Here is a 16,825-nt window from a genome sequence, read left to right as displayed (position 1 = left end):
TCTTATATTCTTAACTTTATTAGTTCGCCTATGATCATGTGAGGCCCAACATGCCTATAATGAGAATAAAATCTCCAGCACAACCTAGAGTTATAGTCCAATCTTTACTTTAAAATCTGATCTGCTGGCTTAGCGTTTTCCACCAACTTGGGGAGCTGAAACTTCCACAGGCTTTGCAATCGTCTGCCCAGGTGCTGCCTTTGGCAAAAACGCAATTACTTTTGCACCAACCTAATAGGTGTCTTAGCAGCAGCCATTGCAGTCTTTTTAGCTGCTTGCTTAGTCTTTTTTGCTTCTTTATGAGCCCCGATAGCTTGTTCTCATTGAGCCTTTCTAACGTCAATTTTCTCATTCCTCTTGGCCATTATGTCAGCGAGAGATTGTAACAGTAAGGGCCCTCTGAAATTTGTTTGGCCAGTTCTTTTCTGTTGAATTTCTTCCAATTGTCCTTTTTTGTGCTTCCTTCTGTAGAGGAGAGTCCAGTTTACCTGCCAAGGATTCCTCTTGGAAAGGAACGCCAACTCGCATTTTGCTTTAAGACACTGGAAAACCTTCCCATCGTTGGTCCTGGCATAGCGCCTCCCGTGTCTGGGGTAGATCTTGTACCCTCTGAAACTGCAAACCTCCACATTCATGGCAGCATCTCCAAGGGAGGAGAAAAGATGGCAAAGAGAACTCCATTTATTCTTATATCTGATATATTGGATCTTATTTTCTCCTGCTTATTTTGTGTCTTCCATTTACCAAATGCTCTTCATTTTCTTCTTTGCTACCTACTCTTGAATTGATTGAGTTAAAATCTATTTCTATATTCCCCCTCTCCTTATATGAAAGCTACATGCTCTATTTTATTTCACTCTTTTCCCTTAAAAACATGAGTGTGCATTATTAAAGGGCTAGAGTTAAGTGATACTTTAGTGACACATCCGTATGGCTCTCAAAGTGCTTCTATTTGACAATCCCTACTATCTGTTCCTGGATTTAAATACTTTATATAATGAATAATGGAAGTGCACCATTAAAATAGCTGTACTGTGCTTTGTTAATTTCCAAGTTAATCCAATAGTTTTTTTAGTATCATCATAATCAATATGAAAACCTAAAAATCTAGCTATATGGTCTTTTCTAGAGAGATTTCAACACTTCTCTTAGATTGCTTTTTTTTTTGAGATGAAATATAATATACTTTTAGAGAACTCAACAATAGTATATTTTACTATTTGTGGTTCATTGCAAACTGGCCACCTGCCATAGCCCCTCCCTATGTAAGATGACTTTGTTACTCCTCCCATTAACAAGTGAAGTGCATTAGCCCTCCCCGTGAATCTGCATTGTCTTTCTTTAGTCAACAACATGCAGCAGAAGGGATAGCATGCCAGTTTTAAACCTGGGCTTCACAAGATCTTGCATGTTTCAGCTCTTGGACCTCTGCCCGGGTCCTATGTGTACAAATCTGAACCAAACTACTGGAATTTGTTCAAACCACTAGAAGCTGAAATGAGTTGTCGCCTTGCCTGAGTCTGTCCTAGACCCTCCAGCCCCCAGCCAACCTGTGAACTGACCACAGATCATGAGGGAGTCCAGGCAAGACAAGAAAAGCCACCCAGCTGAGCCCAGTACAAATTACAAAACCAGACACTCTCGTGCTAACAACGAGTAGTTGTTTTTTTTAGCCACTAAGTTTCGGGGCAGTGTGTCACAGAGAAATAACTAGTGATTCCATGTTGGTGTATATTTGTAGACACAATTTTACCAAGGAATATGTAATGCTAATTTGATTTCCAAACATTTTAATTTCTCTGTTTCTGTGATTCCTATTTTGTCTTGGACAGGGAAACTGATTTCTGTGTTGGACATGCAGAGGTGCATTCACAAAACTTTATTTTTCTCTGTTGGGCAGATTTTATCAGCATTATAAAATTACAGTGACTTAGGAAACAAAGAATATAAACCACCTCTGTTATCAACAGCTTTCAAATCGATCTCCCATAGGACATTTGAGGTTTATGTATGTTTGGAAGTCAAATATAGACATGACTTCAACAAAACTAAAATAATTCTTTCTGATAACTCATTGCTTTAAGATCTGTTCAGAATGTCAGCTTTTATTTAACATGTAAACATATAAAACTAACTAAAACAGAGTATGCTTAAATCGATGATTAACACTAATCATTATAGATGCAAATTAAAACCACAATGAGACACCATTTTACACCAGTTAGAGCAGCTATGATTAAAAAGTCAAAAAATAGTAGAAGCTGGCGAGGATGCAGAGAAAAGGGAAGGCTTATACTCTGCTGGTGAGAATGTAAATTAGTTCAACCTCTATGGAAAACAGAACAGAGATTTCTAAAATAGAACTACCATTCCATCCAGCAATCCCACTACTGAGTATCCAATCCACTCAAAGGAAAAGAAATCATTACATCAAAGATACCTGCACTGCCATATTTATTGAAGCATTATTCACAATAGCAAAGATATGGAATCAACTTAGGTGTCCATTGGACTGGATAAAGAAAATGTTTTGTATATATTTACACGCACACAATGAAATACTACTCAGTCATAAAAAAGAATGAAATCATATCTTTTGCAGCAACATAGATGGAATTGGAGCCTATTAAGTGAAATTATTCAAAATCAGAAAGTCAAATACTGCATGTTCTCATGTAGAACTGGGAGCTAAATAATGTGTACACATGGGCATAAACAGTGGAGTAATGGACATTGGAAACTAGAAAAGGTGGGGGTGGGAGTGTATCTTGTACAGTATTCAGGTACATTAATCCTAGCTCCTCACTTAGTTCCAGAAATTACTTACTGCATACAATGTGCACTATTCTGCTGATGTCTACACTAAAAGCCCAGACTTCACCATGACACAATATATCCATGTAAAAAATCTGGCCAGGCATGGTGGCTCACGCCTGTAATACCAGCACTTTAGGTGGCCAAGGCGGGTGAATCACCTGAGGTTAGGACTTCAAGACCAGCCTGGCCAACATGGAGAAACCCCATCTCTACTAAAAATACAAAAATTAGCTGGGCGTGGCGGTGCATGCGTGTAATCCCAGTTACCCAGGAGGCTGAGGCAGGAGAATCACTTGAACCCAGGAGGCAGAGGTTGCAGTGAGCTGAGATCCCACCACTGCACTCCAGCCTGAGTGACAGAGCAAGACTCTGTCTCAAAAAAAAAAAAAAAAGAAAAAAAAGAATCTGCATTTGCACACATTAAATCCACAAAGAAATATTTTAAATTCATAACTAATGTGTAACTTCATTCTGCTGTTTAAGTTAATATTATAATTAATATTTTAAATATTGAATACTTAATATTTAACATGTAACATTACTTCATACTTAATAAATATTTAACACTTAATTTAAAAATTAATACCTGATAAAATCTTAACAACAAGAGTTAGGATGTTTATTAACTCCAATTCTTTTGTTTTGTCAAGGTGTGACTGTTGTAATAATAATTTGGAATTATAGTGAAATGTATTACACTGTACTTTGGGAAGAACTTAATCCCATCATAAGCCGAGTTCAATCAAGTTTATTCCACATCCTGAGGGTAGGTCAAGAGAAAAATAAGTTGACATCAGATGCCTCAAATGTATTTTAATGAGTAGTATAAGAATATATTTGCTGTATTCCTGCAGAATGTTCAAAGTAGCTTACTTTTTTCTTATAAACTTTTAAACAGTTTTATTAGCATTGTTTGAAGTACTCAACTGCTTGTTTTTCCCACCATCTTTTTTTTTTTTTTTGAGACAGAGTCTCGCTCTGCCACCAAGGCTGGAGTGCAGTGGCAGGATGATGGCTCACTGCAGCCTCAACCTCCTGGGCTCAAGCAATCCTCCCACCTCAGCCTCCCAAGCAGCTGGGACTTCAGGCTTGCATCATACCACACCCAGCTAATTTTTTATATTTGTTGTAGAGACAGGGGCTCACTATGTTGCCCAGGCTGATCTCAAACTCCTGGGTTCAAGCGACCCCCGCAACAGCTATCCAAAGTGTTGGGATTACAGATGTGAGCCACCACACGGGGCCTCTCACCATCTTTAACCAATTTTTTTCTTCCAGTAACACTATTTTCATTCACAAAGCATTTACATGTAGTCATGAGGTCACCAGCTTTTGAACAAAAATTTCACGGTCAGAAGACGTATTAACAGCCATGAATTCTAGCGCCTCACCTAGTTCCAGAATCTCTCTCCTCACCCTGGAGGATGGGCCATGTAGCCTGAAAGCTCCCATGACAGCAGACAGACTATTCCACTCGGAAAGAGCACTTATTATTTGGAAGTTTTCTTCACATTATGTCCAAGTTAATGCTCACTGCTGCCCACCAAAACCAAAAAACATACCACAGCAGATACAAAAACCAACAGAGAAGGAAGTTGGGTCTAGTGCCATCTCCTTAAACTATTCTTCAAAGAAAATGTTTGTAGCCCAGCTGTGTTGCCCAAATCCACACAGAGAAAGCCAAATAATGGTTCGAGCTTCCCTAAGTCATCACACTGTGAAACCAAGCACACTGCGTTTTCTGTTGTCCTGCTGTCCATGATGCAGTCTCTGCACTCTTCGACACTCCATCAAAAAGCAGGGCGTATATGGAGGAATCTAAGATGTAAAGAGATGAAATGACCTTCACAAAGCTAATTGTCAGTCAGGGTGAGAAGGAAAGCCCTATTTTGACTGCCTGTCCAATGTACTTTCCAGCAGAGCCTGGCTGCACGAACGTTAGTTCACATAAGGATCACCCGAAGGACCTGACAACACATGGATTCTTGAACCCCACCCCAGAGGTTCTGATTTAGTAGGCAAATGGGAAAATCCAAGAATTTGCATCTTTTGGGCTCTCCAGTCCTACTGGAGGTGCTACTTCATGGAACAGGCTTTGAGTACTGTTGGGCTAACCTGCACCAGAAAATGAGACCTTACCTCAGGGGTCTGACATACTTGTTTTGTTTCGTTTTGAGATGGGGTCTCATTCTGTCACCCAGGTTAGAGTGCAGTGGTGCAATCTCAGCTCACTGCAGCCTTGACCTCCTGGGTTCAAGCAATCATCCCACTTCAGCCTCCCGAGTAGCTGGGACTACAGGTACGCACCACCACACCCAGCTAATTTTTATATTTTGGGTAGAGACAGAGTTTCACCATGTTGCCCAGACTGGTCTTAATCTGTGGATCCTGAGCTCAGGGGATCCACTTGCCTTGACCTCTCAAAGTGCTGGGATTACAGGCATGAGCCACTGCGCCCAGCCATACATGTTAAAGACACACCACTGCTAAAGCTATAGTAAGTGGATTTTAAGGAGAGATGACCAGGTGAAGGGCAATAGTTCTAACACAATGAGAATTCTAGTAGTTAAGTCTCCTCTCCCAGCTCTAGGAGGAAGCAAAAATAAACATTAAGAAATCTATAATCCCAGTACTTTGGGAGGCCAAGGTGGGAAGACTGCTTGAGCGCAGGAGTTTGAGACCCACCTAAGCAACAAAGTGAGACCCTCATCTCTAAAAAAAAAAAAAAAAAAAAAAAAAAATTAAAATTAGCTGAGTGTGGTGGTGTGTGCCTATAGTCCTAGCTACTCAAGAGGCTGAGGTGGGAGGATTGCTTGAGTCCAGAAGGTTGAGGCTACAGTGAGCCATGATCACGCCATTGCGTTCCAGCCTGGGCAGCAGAGCAATACCCTGTCTCAAATAATTTTAAAAAATAAAGAAAGAGAGACAGACTCTTCTAGAATTAGAGCTTAGCCATTCAGTGGAGGATGATTCAGCTAACTGAACAAAACTCATTCTTCAAATATTTGCTAAGAAACTTCTCTAATAATAATAATTCCCTCTCTCTCTCTCTCTCTCTCTCTCTCTCTCTTTCTCTGGTCTCTCTCTCTGTGTGTGTGTGTGTGTGTGTGTGTGTGTGTGTGTGTGTGTGTTTCACTTCCATTGTACTATTGAAGAAATGGCTCCCAGAAGATACTTCTTAGTTTACACAGCCCAAAATCATAGAGTTAGACTGTGAGCCCAGAATTTCCAAAACCCAGGCCTAGATTCTTTCCAGCACTCAGCACTGCCTCTCTGCAGAAGCAGAAGCTAAGAGCAGTTATAACTTTGCTGGGAGAATTTGTTTCCTGTAAGCTATTAGTCTGTGTTCTCTTTTACCTCAAGGCAGAACAACATGTTTGCACAAAATAGTCAACACAGCGTAGACCATGATGCACAGAAAATAAAGGTATTTTCTTCCTTAGGAAATCACAGTTCTCCATGCTCACAGCGTAAGAAGAAGTTGTGTTTTGTGGCAGCCTGATTTAAAATTTCTCCTTTCAACTTATCCCTCTACTGTCTTTCTCTCTGTCCTTTGATTTGTTTCTAATTTTCTCCATCCTCTTAGCCACATCTTATCTTTCCTCTTTCATATTTTCATTTCTATTGCATCTCTGCTACCACTCAGGGCAGCACACAGGTGACTATGAGAGATACTGAACCCCACGTTTGACTCAAATTTGTTTTGGTCTAGCTCCTGGAAAGTTACAAGTCCTAATTATGAAATCGTCCTCATGTTCACTTGCTTTCATCATTGTGGCCTGAATTTTAAAAATTCATAAATGTGAAATAATCCCCATATCTCTTCCATTTAAATAACAAAAGATACACATGTAGAAAATCACACTTCTCTGTATTAGAAATTTCAATGAATTTCTCCATAATGAAGTATTATCCTAGAAAGTTGACAAAGCCCTCATCTATCTCATCTCAATTACAAATGTGTCCCCTTTCCTTCAAATAAATTGTTTTGGACCATAAAAATGGAAACTCCATTCTGCAAATGTATTTTGAATCATACTATGTTCATAGCCAGTTTTTGAGAGTCTACGCTGAAAAATGTTGTGACATTGCAAATTAATATCAAAAAAGGTCCATAAATAACAAATCTATGACTCTGAATTATGAAAGATGATCTGATTATTACTATAAGTTGAAAAACAGATGGAAAAGAAATGTAAAAGGCCCCAAAGTGATACATCATTGGTTTCATAGGAAAAAACAACAACAACATATTCTCAGTGTTTTGGCGTTTAACTTTTTTTGGTTGGGTTTGGGGGATTTTTGTTTTGTTTTTTTGTTTAGATAGAGTCTTGTTCTGTTGCCCAGGCTGGAGTGCAGTGGTGTGATCTCAGTTCACTGCAGTCTCTGCCTCCTGAGTTCAAATGATTCTCCTGCGTCAGCCTCCCGAGTAGCTAGGATTACAGGTGTCTGCCACCACCTCCAGCTAATTTTTGTGTTTTTAGTAGAGATGGGGTTTTACCATGTTGGCCAGGTTGGTCTTGAACTTCCGACCTCAAATGATCCTTCAGCCTCGGCCTCCCAAAGTGCTGGGATTACAGGTATGAGCCACCGCACCCGACTGTTTGACTTTGTATGGATTTCAAATTCCCAGAAATTTACAGTGTAGAACATTTGTCATCCATGTAACCACCTCTGATTTTTTTTCCCTGCTTACAGCATTTTTTTTAAACAAAATGTATGTTATATCATTAATTTCAATGTATTTCAAGAGCTTAATGAAATGGCATGTGAACACCACATTTCAAATCTGAACTTGGGCTGACAGGGTCAGGACTCACTCGAATTCACAATTTCAGCTTCCTAAGAAATTGTCCTGTCCCCACTCTTTGTATAAGTACTTGCACACACAATTACAGCAGCCACATCAAAATATTACAACATCATGCTTCCTTTAGAAAAGAGAATTGGCTTTAGTTTTGATGTCTTTTAAAGCACCATCTCTTTGGCTGTTCTGTAAGTATATTTATCATTTAAGCAATGAAATTTCCATCTCAGGAAAAGAAAGTGTCCATTTTCTTCTTTCTCTCTCTGACTGATAGTTCCTCATGCTGAACTCTTTATGAACCAGAAAAGGGGACGCATGTCCAGTATCTTTCCGTGAAACATTCTCTGCCAATAGATGTTATTGCCAAGGCAGCTGTCAGAAGGCTAGGACTCACTGTCAATGCCAAGCGTGCAGTCATCCATCATTTGGAACCAATTCTACCTTGCTAGTGCACCCACTTCTCTTCAGAGAAGTTCTATTGTTGGTAGAATGAGAAAACCCTCTTTGTTCTCCTGAAAAACTGGGATGTTTTTCAGAAAGGCCCAGGCAGGCTAGGCATGATGGCTCATGCCTGGTATCCCAGCACTTTGGGAGGCTGAGGCAGGAGGATCACTTGAGCCCAGAAGTTCAAGAGCAGCCTGGGCAACATAGCAAGACTCTATCTCTACAAAATATATATATATATTTAAATTAGCCGGGTGTGGTGGTGCATACCTGTGGTCGCAGCTACTTGAGAGGCTGAGGCAGAAGGATCAATTCAGCCCAGGAGGTTGAGGCTGCAGTGAGCCATGCTAATGCCACTGCATTCAAGTCTGGGTGACAAAGAGAGACCCTGTCTCAAAACAAACAAACAAACAAAAAATGCTCAGGTGCATTGATGTTTAATAATGGAAGAAAAAGATTAACTCTTAAAAGATTAAGCATATGTGGACTTTAAGTTTGCCGTGAGAAATAATTTACAACATTAGACTTTCTCCCTTTAACAATAAATCATGTGTTAACTGCTTAAATTATGGCTTTTGGCTTCTTTTCATGCCAAGATTAAACACCAATGAATAAATACATTTGCTTCTCATAGCAAATAGTTGGAGTCTAATTATTGCCATATATCGTTATATGCCTGGTAAAATATTCTAAGGGACAAACAGAAGAATCAGGTAATCAAAAGGCAAAATGATATGTTAATTTTTTTAATACATGGCTCTGGAATAAGGGAAAACAGAACTTTAAAATGAAGAAGGATTCCTCCCTGAAGGAACTTTGGATCTAACTTCTTCCAGGCAGGGTAAGGTGGCTCACGCCTGTAATCCCAGCACTGGGAGGCTGAGGTTAGAGGAGCACTTCAGCCTAGGAGTTTGAGACCAGTCTGGACAACATAGCAAGACCCCACCTCTACAAAAAGTAAAATAAAATAAAATAAATTAGCCGGGCATGGTAGCACAGTCTGTAGACCCAGCTACTCAGGAGGCTAAGGCAGGAGGATCATTTGAGCCCAGGAGGTGGAGGCTGCAGTGAGCTGTGATTGTGCTGCTGCACTCCAGCCTGAGCAACAGAGCAAGACCCTTTCGAAAACAAAAAACAAAAAACTTCTCCCTCATAAGGGCATCTTTAAAGGTCAATACAGTGCAAGTGTTTAACAAGTTGTTCTCAAGAAGTAGGAAAATGAGAAAATATTAAGGCCTTCTATTCATGCACTCTATCTAAATTTCTTTGAATGTCTTTTAAATGCAAAGAGAAAAATTATTGATCTATGACTATACGCCATGAAAGTGCTCATTCTACTTGGCAAAACAGTCAAAATATTGTTGGAGATAATATTGTATTGCCTAGTTATGCTTCTCACCCAGTTATTTATGTACTACAGATATACAGTTGCTCAAATTTGTGAAACGAGAAAGAAAGCCAGGTGTACAGGCTAAAAAATGAAAATTTTTAAAACATTGATTAAACATTCATAATTGGCTTTTTTCACTTAGTGACTTTTGATACTTTATAGATACAGCTCAATTTTGTCTTGTGTTGACTTCTCGTGCTATTTTCTCTGTAGAAAGTTTATGTGATCCTTGAACCTGAGTTATTATTTATTTATAAGTATATAACTTTATCTTCCCCAGGAGATCACCAGTTCCAAAGGGCATTCATGTTATTTTCATAATCAAGAAAAAATAAAAATATTCTTAAAACTTTTGAATTTTTAGGAGGCCAGAAAAAATTATACTACCTAGCTTAGACCTATGCTCAACATATTTGTACATAAAAAAGCAAGTCATTAATTCAGAATAATTCAAGCAAATTCCATACATCAAATACTCTTGGGCAATGAGCATAGAGGGGCCAGAATGTTTTATTTATCCCCAATCAAAACTGACGAACACAAAGGCATCTGATTCTCCAGCGTGCTTTTATTGAAGGATTGAGTAAAGAAAATGAAGCATCTGCATTTGCCATTTGGTGGTATGAGATGAATAAAAAGAATGCAGAAATGTATTCGTTTAAACTTCCTTTTTTTGAGACAGGGCCTTGCTCTATCGCTTTGGCTGGGGGGCAGTGGTACGATCATGGCTCACTTCAGCCTCAACCTCCTGGACGCAAGCAGTCCTCCCATCTCAGCCTCCACATAGCTGTACTTGAGACTACAGGTGTGCATCACCACATGCAGCTAATTTTTTAAATTTTTTTTTGTAGAGACAGGATCTCCCTATATTGCCCAGGCTGGTCTCAAACTCCCGGACTCAAGTCATCCTCCTGCTTCAGCCTCCCAAAGTGCTGGGATTATGGGCGTGAGCCACTTGCACCCAGCCCCAAAACTTCCATTTTAAGACCTGTGTTTTCTGCACATAGAGCTGCAGAAACTACTAGTACTGGGGAGTACCAAGCATGACATTTAAGGGCAACACTGACGATTCTAAAATACACGTGTTTTATTTAAATCTGTGAAAGTACACAGATAAAGAATCTTGACTCTTTCAAGGTAATCTCCTTAGAGCTATCCGTATACTCATAGGTGCTGTTCTTGATCGAACACAGTTGTGACTTCCAGAAATGCTTTCAGAACCTAGAGTGTGTTCTTTCATGCCTGCATTCCTTTCCACGAGACTGTTGCTTCACTAAATGCATTATTGAGAACATCTCCACAGACACAAATCTTCACCCTTTCCAAACTGATCTGGGTTTTGGCAACATTTTGAGTGAGTTTTGTTGTTTGTTTTGTTTTGTGTTTTAGGTACAGGATCTCACACTGTCACCCAGGCTGGAGTGCAGCAGTGCAATCACAGCTCACTGCAGCCCTGAACTCCTGGGCTCAAGGAATCCTCCCCCATCAGCCTCCTGAGTAGTTGGGACTAAAGGCACACAGCACCACATATGGCTAACTTTTTAAAAATTTTTGTAGAGATAGGATCTCACTATGTGGCCCAGGCTGCTCTTGAGCTCCTGAACTCAAGCCATCCTCCTGCCTCAGCCTCCCAAAGTGCTGGGATTACAGGCATCAGTCACCACGCCTGGACTTGAGCGGCTGTTATACAAGATATAGTAAGTAAGTAAGCTTTACAATTCTGGTAGGGAATTGAAAAACAATTTTCAAAAGATAATTTTTAGCCAATGGATCAGAAAGAATAAGAAAGTGAAGCGTTGCCATTGTCCTTTTATATTCTTCCTCATAGCAACAAAAACTTCAGTAGATCATTTTCAAACTCCATCTGCATACTCTAAAAAGATACTCTCAAAAGGCAATTGAAAGAGTCAGCTGAATGACTTATATTTACACTTCACTAATCAATTGTCTGAGAAGACACTTGGCTAGGGCCAGGCCAGGAAAGAAGAAAAAGAGAAGACACTTAATCAGTTAACCCAATTGACAGGTGGCTTTGGGATGGTATACGGACAGCCTTCTGTGTTTTACAAAAGTTGAGTCGTTCCAAGAACAGAATAATAGCTGATCTCTCAAATGATAGATTGGCTAATAGCAGAGGAGTGATTTGCCTATTAAATTGCTGAGGGCTATTGTTTGATTTAATACTGGCCAGGCAGAAATAGGAAGTCTTCCTTGGAGTGGAGCCCTGTCTAAGGGTTGAAATCATTGGCTGTTTTTGCTGGTCGAAAAGCATAGGCCAGGCCGGGCAGTGGCTCACGCCTGTAATCCCAATACTTTGGGAGGCTGAGGCAGGTGGATCATCTGAGGTCAGGAATTTGAGACCAGCTTGGTCAACATGGTGAAACCCCCTCTCTGCTAAAAGTACAAAATTAGCCAGGCATGGTGACTCACGCCTGTAGTCTCAGCTATTCTGGAGACTGAGGCAGGAAGATCGCTTGAACCCAGGAGGCAGAGGTTGCAGTGAGCCGAGATCATGCCACTGCACTCCAGCCTGGGCAACAGAATGAGCCTTCATATCCAACAAAAATAATAATAATAAAATAAAATAAATAAAATCTATGAAAATAAAAAAATTGAAAAAGAAAATGCGGTATATCTACACAGTGGAATACTATCCAGCCCTAAAAGTAAATGAAATCATGTCTTTTGCAACAACATGGATGGAACTGAAGGCCATTATCTTAAGTAAAATAACTTGGAAAGTTAAATGCCAGATGTTCTCATTTGTAGTGGGAGCTAAAGAATGTGCACTCATGGACATAGAGAGTGGAAAAATAGACATTGGAGACTCCAAAGGGTGGGAGAGTGGAAGGGGGTGAGGGAAGAGAAATTCTGTCATGAATACAATGTGCATTATTCAGGTGATGGATACACTGAAAGCCCAGAAGGCAGTAGGTAATATATCTATAACAAAATTGTACCCGTACCTCTTAAACTTATACAAATTAATAAAAAGCATATGATACATCTCTTGACCACTTAAGGAAGCAGAAATGTTTAAAACTATCTGTACAAACTATAAATTGTTTTGTCACAACATCCAGAAACTTGAAAAACACACCCGCTTATTGAGAGACTGAATAAACATTGGCCAGACTATCTATAAAACAATGCTTAACCTCAATAATAATGAGAGAAATGCAAATTTTAAAAAAATTGCTTGCCAAGAGATGGCAAAAATTAATAGTCTGGCTGCACCAAGTATTGGTATGAATAGAAAACAGTCAAGCTCTCATATACATTTTTTTTGGTGAGAATAAAATAGTCCCACAACCACCTTGGAATCAGTGAGAATTTTCTAGTAAACTTGAACACGCTCTTTCTCTAGGGTCCTGCAATTAAAAAAAAAGGCCAAAGCCCATGAGCAAATATTCATACCCACATTGCCCATGACCAGAGAATACTGAAAACAACCTACGCCCTCATCAACATTGGGCTCGATGAATAAAATAGGGTAGATTCACACAATAAAACTGCAATGAATATGAATAAACTTCGTTTACATGTATCGACATGAATGCATTTCAAAATCATGATAGTGAAAGAACCAAGTCAGACAAAACTATATGCCCTATGATACCATTTATGTGAAGTTCAAAAACAGGCAAAACTAAACAATGTATTGTTGAGGGATATTTACATAGACAATAAAATAATACAAAAGATAGAATGACTAAACATTTCATTATTGGTTTGGCATTTTTTGTTTTGTTTTTCAACCTGGGTAATGGAAGTTAATTTTATAAATTATTCTTTAAACTCAATCCATTATATGTTTTATGCATACTTCCCTATATGTATGTACAAAGATAGACAAGGGGTAGGGGAGAGAGAGAGAGAGGCATGGAGGGAGCAAGGAGGGGAGGGAGGGAGGAAGGAATGAAAAGGAGAGAGTGCAATAAGCAAAAACAGGAAGGAGAGAGTATTGGAAATACTGAAGAAATAAATAACACGTAAAAAACAAAGAAAATGCGTGACTCCATTTCACAGGTCCTTTTATTTTGATGGGCTTCCTGGGTATTGCATGCAAATCTGCATGGTCTGCAAGCAATCACACATCACATGTGTGTGTTACACACATCACCATTCAGCCACTGCTGACTTTTCATTTGTCTGTCTGCCTGCTGTGTTCTTTAGTTTCGAAATCTCATGATGGAAGACTCTATTCAATTTTGCATCCTCGGCACCTCGCATGGTGCCTGGCAAACAGAAGAGCAAATATAATTAAATTTAAAAATGCATTAAAACCTTTAAAATGGACCAAAATAATGGGAGGAAATGTTGCCTTATTTTTAAACTCTAAATTAGTCCATGGGGAGTGTCCATGGGGAGCGTCCCACCCCACACCACCCACCGCACTCGCCACACACACTTACAATAGCCTCTCTTCAAGACGCAATCTGGATTTGTACATAACCAAACTGAAAGAAAACACAATTTTGAAAACTTGAAAAAACTGTGCCCCCTCTTCTAGGTCTTATTATGTTCTTTTCAATATCCAAACACAAATTGATTTGGCAACCCACATTTTCTTAAAATTCCTAGGGGCGTTTATTTAACCGAAACACAATAGCATGCCACTTGCATATATTTGTATATTTGTATTCAGATAATGTTTTCCATTTACTTTTAAATGATCCCATATAATGTGCTATTATTCAACTGTACCCTCACTGAATATAAATAATTTAATATTCACATTTCTAATGCTTGCCAGCAGAAGCAATTTTTTCCCTCAAAATGTGTAAGACAGAGTAGGCTCTCATGCTTAATAAAAAGCAAAAATGGCCTGAAACTATTTATTTTTCATTTTAGAAATATTATTGCAATATAGACAGAACATAAACTCAGTACTTAACAGAAAATTAATATAATTTTAATGTCCTATTATGATGATTTCTATTCTCCATCGCTTTTGCATTTATGAATAGTTTGGAATAGACTTTCCATAAAATGTAAGTTCTCAATCTGAATCTAAAAACTATTCAAAGAACCGACCAGCAGTATATAATAGCACAGATGAGACAGTACAATTTTTTAAAGTTACAAAAAGAGACCAGAAATCACTGAAAAGAGGCAAAAATAATACTATTTTAGTTTTAAATCGCTGATTTTTCTTTTTTTTTTTTTTTTTTTGATTTAGACAAAGGTTCCCATTCCATAAATAGTTGATTTTTACTACAATTCAGGAAGAAAACTAGTTCTAAAATTCCTGATGGTTAAAATAGCTACATGTTATGCTTAAACATTAACATATATTACTAAAAGTTACAAAGAGCTAGTTAGCATATGAAATTCACAAATACAACCTTTCTGATTTTCTTCTTCTTCATCAAGAAATCCTCTTATGTCACCAAGTCAGCCCCATTACTAAATGGAAACAGTGTAAGTCTTTTTACATCTTCACCCACTATTCCTAGCTGACTCAAGACCATGTTACTACAACGCTTATTTAAGAGAAATATTTCTGGTTAGAAATGGTGTAATAAAGTCCATCTTGAACTCTCCTCTACTTGGAAATCATTTCAAAAAACACAATAGAGGTGAAAAACAGAAACACTAACTTCCTTTTTATGAGAATAAGAGATAGAAGATATTCAGAATCACAAGCAGTGGAAGCCACACAGGGCTGTGAAAAAAGACAGAGAAAATAACCCTGGCTGCAAATTCTAATATCCAGGAAAAATCAGTTCTCTGTGGAAGGAGGAACCAGAAGTCCAAGACAAATATTTCTTGTTGGCAATAATGAGGAAAGTGTTCTATGGACTCATGGTAAGAGCTCCTCTGCAACCAGTCTAAATTCAACATTAAGAGAAAATGGTGTTGAATGAGAAATCACAGAGACAGCCATATTTGTAGGAAGCATTCATCACTGAGGCAGACCAAGGATGAAACACGAATGCAGGGTGCAGCTGCCTAGCTTTTTGGGTAAAACAAAAAGGTTAAAGATATTACTGGGAATCCTATTCAGTGGAAGGAAGGAAGGAAGGAAGGAAGGAAGGAAGGAAGGAAGGAAGGAAGGAAGGAAGGAAGGAAGGAAGGAAGGAAGGAAGGAAGGAAGGGCATGTATTGGAATGAAGTAAAATATTTGTATTCATAATGACATGATCTTGCAAGTAGAAAATTGTCTAGTATCTGCAGAAAAGCTACCAGAATAATAAGTGGATTTAGAAGGTCACAGAATACATTGCTCATTTTAAAAATTAAATTAGGCCAGGCATGGTGGCTCACGCCTGTAATCCCAGTGCTTTGGGAGGCCGAGGCAGGCAGATCATGAGGTCAGGAGATGGAGACCATTCTGGCTAACATGGTGAAAAAACTCCGTCTCTACTAAAACTACAAAAAATTAGCCGGGCATGGTGGCGGGCGCCTGTAATCCCAGCTACTTGGGAGGCTGAGGCAGGAGAATGGCGTGAACCTGGGAGGCGGAGCTTGCAGTGAGCCGAGATCGCACCACTGCACTCCAGCCTGGGCAACATGTTGAGCAAGACTCCATCTCAAAAAAAAAAAAAGTTAAATTATACTAGTAACAAAAAGTTGGAAAACAAATTATGTTAAATGTCATTTACAATAGCAAGTAGTACTGAGAGACAGATTTAGCAAATCTATGCAACACCTGAACACTGAAATTTTTTAAATATATATGTTGATGAGAGAAATTTATGAAGACCAATACATAGACAGATATATCATCTTTATTATTTGAAAGTATTGGCATTGTTAAGGTGATAATTTCCTCTTACTTGATCTACTGATTCAACAAAATGCAAATCAGTGTTTCATTAGGATTTTTTTTATATTGACAAGCTAACTCCAAAATTTACCTGCAAATGCCAAGGACCGAGAATAGCAAAGTAATTTAGATAAAGAACAACAAAATTAGAGTACATATGCTTCTTAAGTTCAAGACTTACTAGAAGGCAACAGTATCAATATCATGTGTCAGAGGCAGTAGGACAGACAGGGAAAACAATGATATAAAATAGAACCACACATCCATGGTCAATTGACTCAATGTGGAAAGAATAAGCTTTTCAAGAAATGGTGTAAGGATAACTGAGTATTCTTTTAGGAGTTAAAAAAATACCCTTTTTTCACACTATTTAGAAGGTTGTATCAAAATGTATCATAGGCCTAAATGAAAAAGCTGAACTATTAAGCATCTAGCTGAAAACACATGAACAACTCTTCTTGAATTTGGTATAGAAAAGATTGTTTAAGGCTCAGTGGTGGCTCATGCCTGTAATCCCAGCAATCTGGGAGGCTGAGGCGGGCAGATTACTTGAGGTCAGGAGTTTGAGAATAGCCTGGCAAACAATGATGAAACC

General features: G+C 38.8%; 1 long non-coding RNA gene and 1 pseudogene across 2 annotated transcripts in view; both read right to left on the bottom strand.

Annotated features, from left to right (window-relative positions):
• Window positions 1-16,825, bottom strand: part of LOC135969079 (uncharacterized) — a 56,697-nt gene that overhangs the window by 23,116 nt on the left and 16,756 nt on the right. The gene's annotated exons all lie outside the window — the stretch shown is intronic.
• On the bottom strand, window positions 16-739 carry LOC102144034 (large ribosomal subunit protein eL24-like; annotated as a pseudogene).

This window comes from Macaca fascicularis, chromosome X (genome assembly GCF_037993035.2).
Source record: "Macaca fascicularis isolate 582-1 chromosome X, T2T-MFA8v1.1".
Lineage (NCBI taxonomy): Eukaryota > Metazoa > Chordata > Mammalia > Primates > Cercopithecidae > Macaca > Macaca fascicularis.
This window is presented reverse-complemented; position numbering and strand designations above follow the sequence as displayed.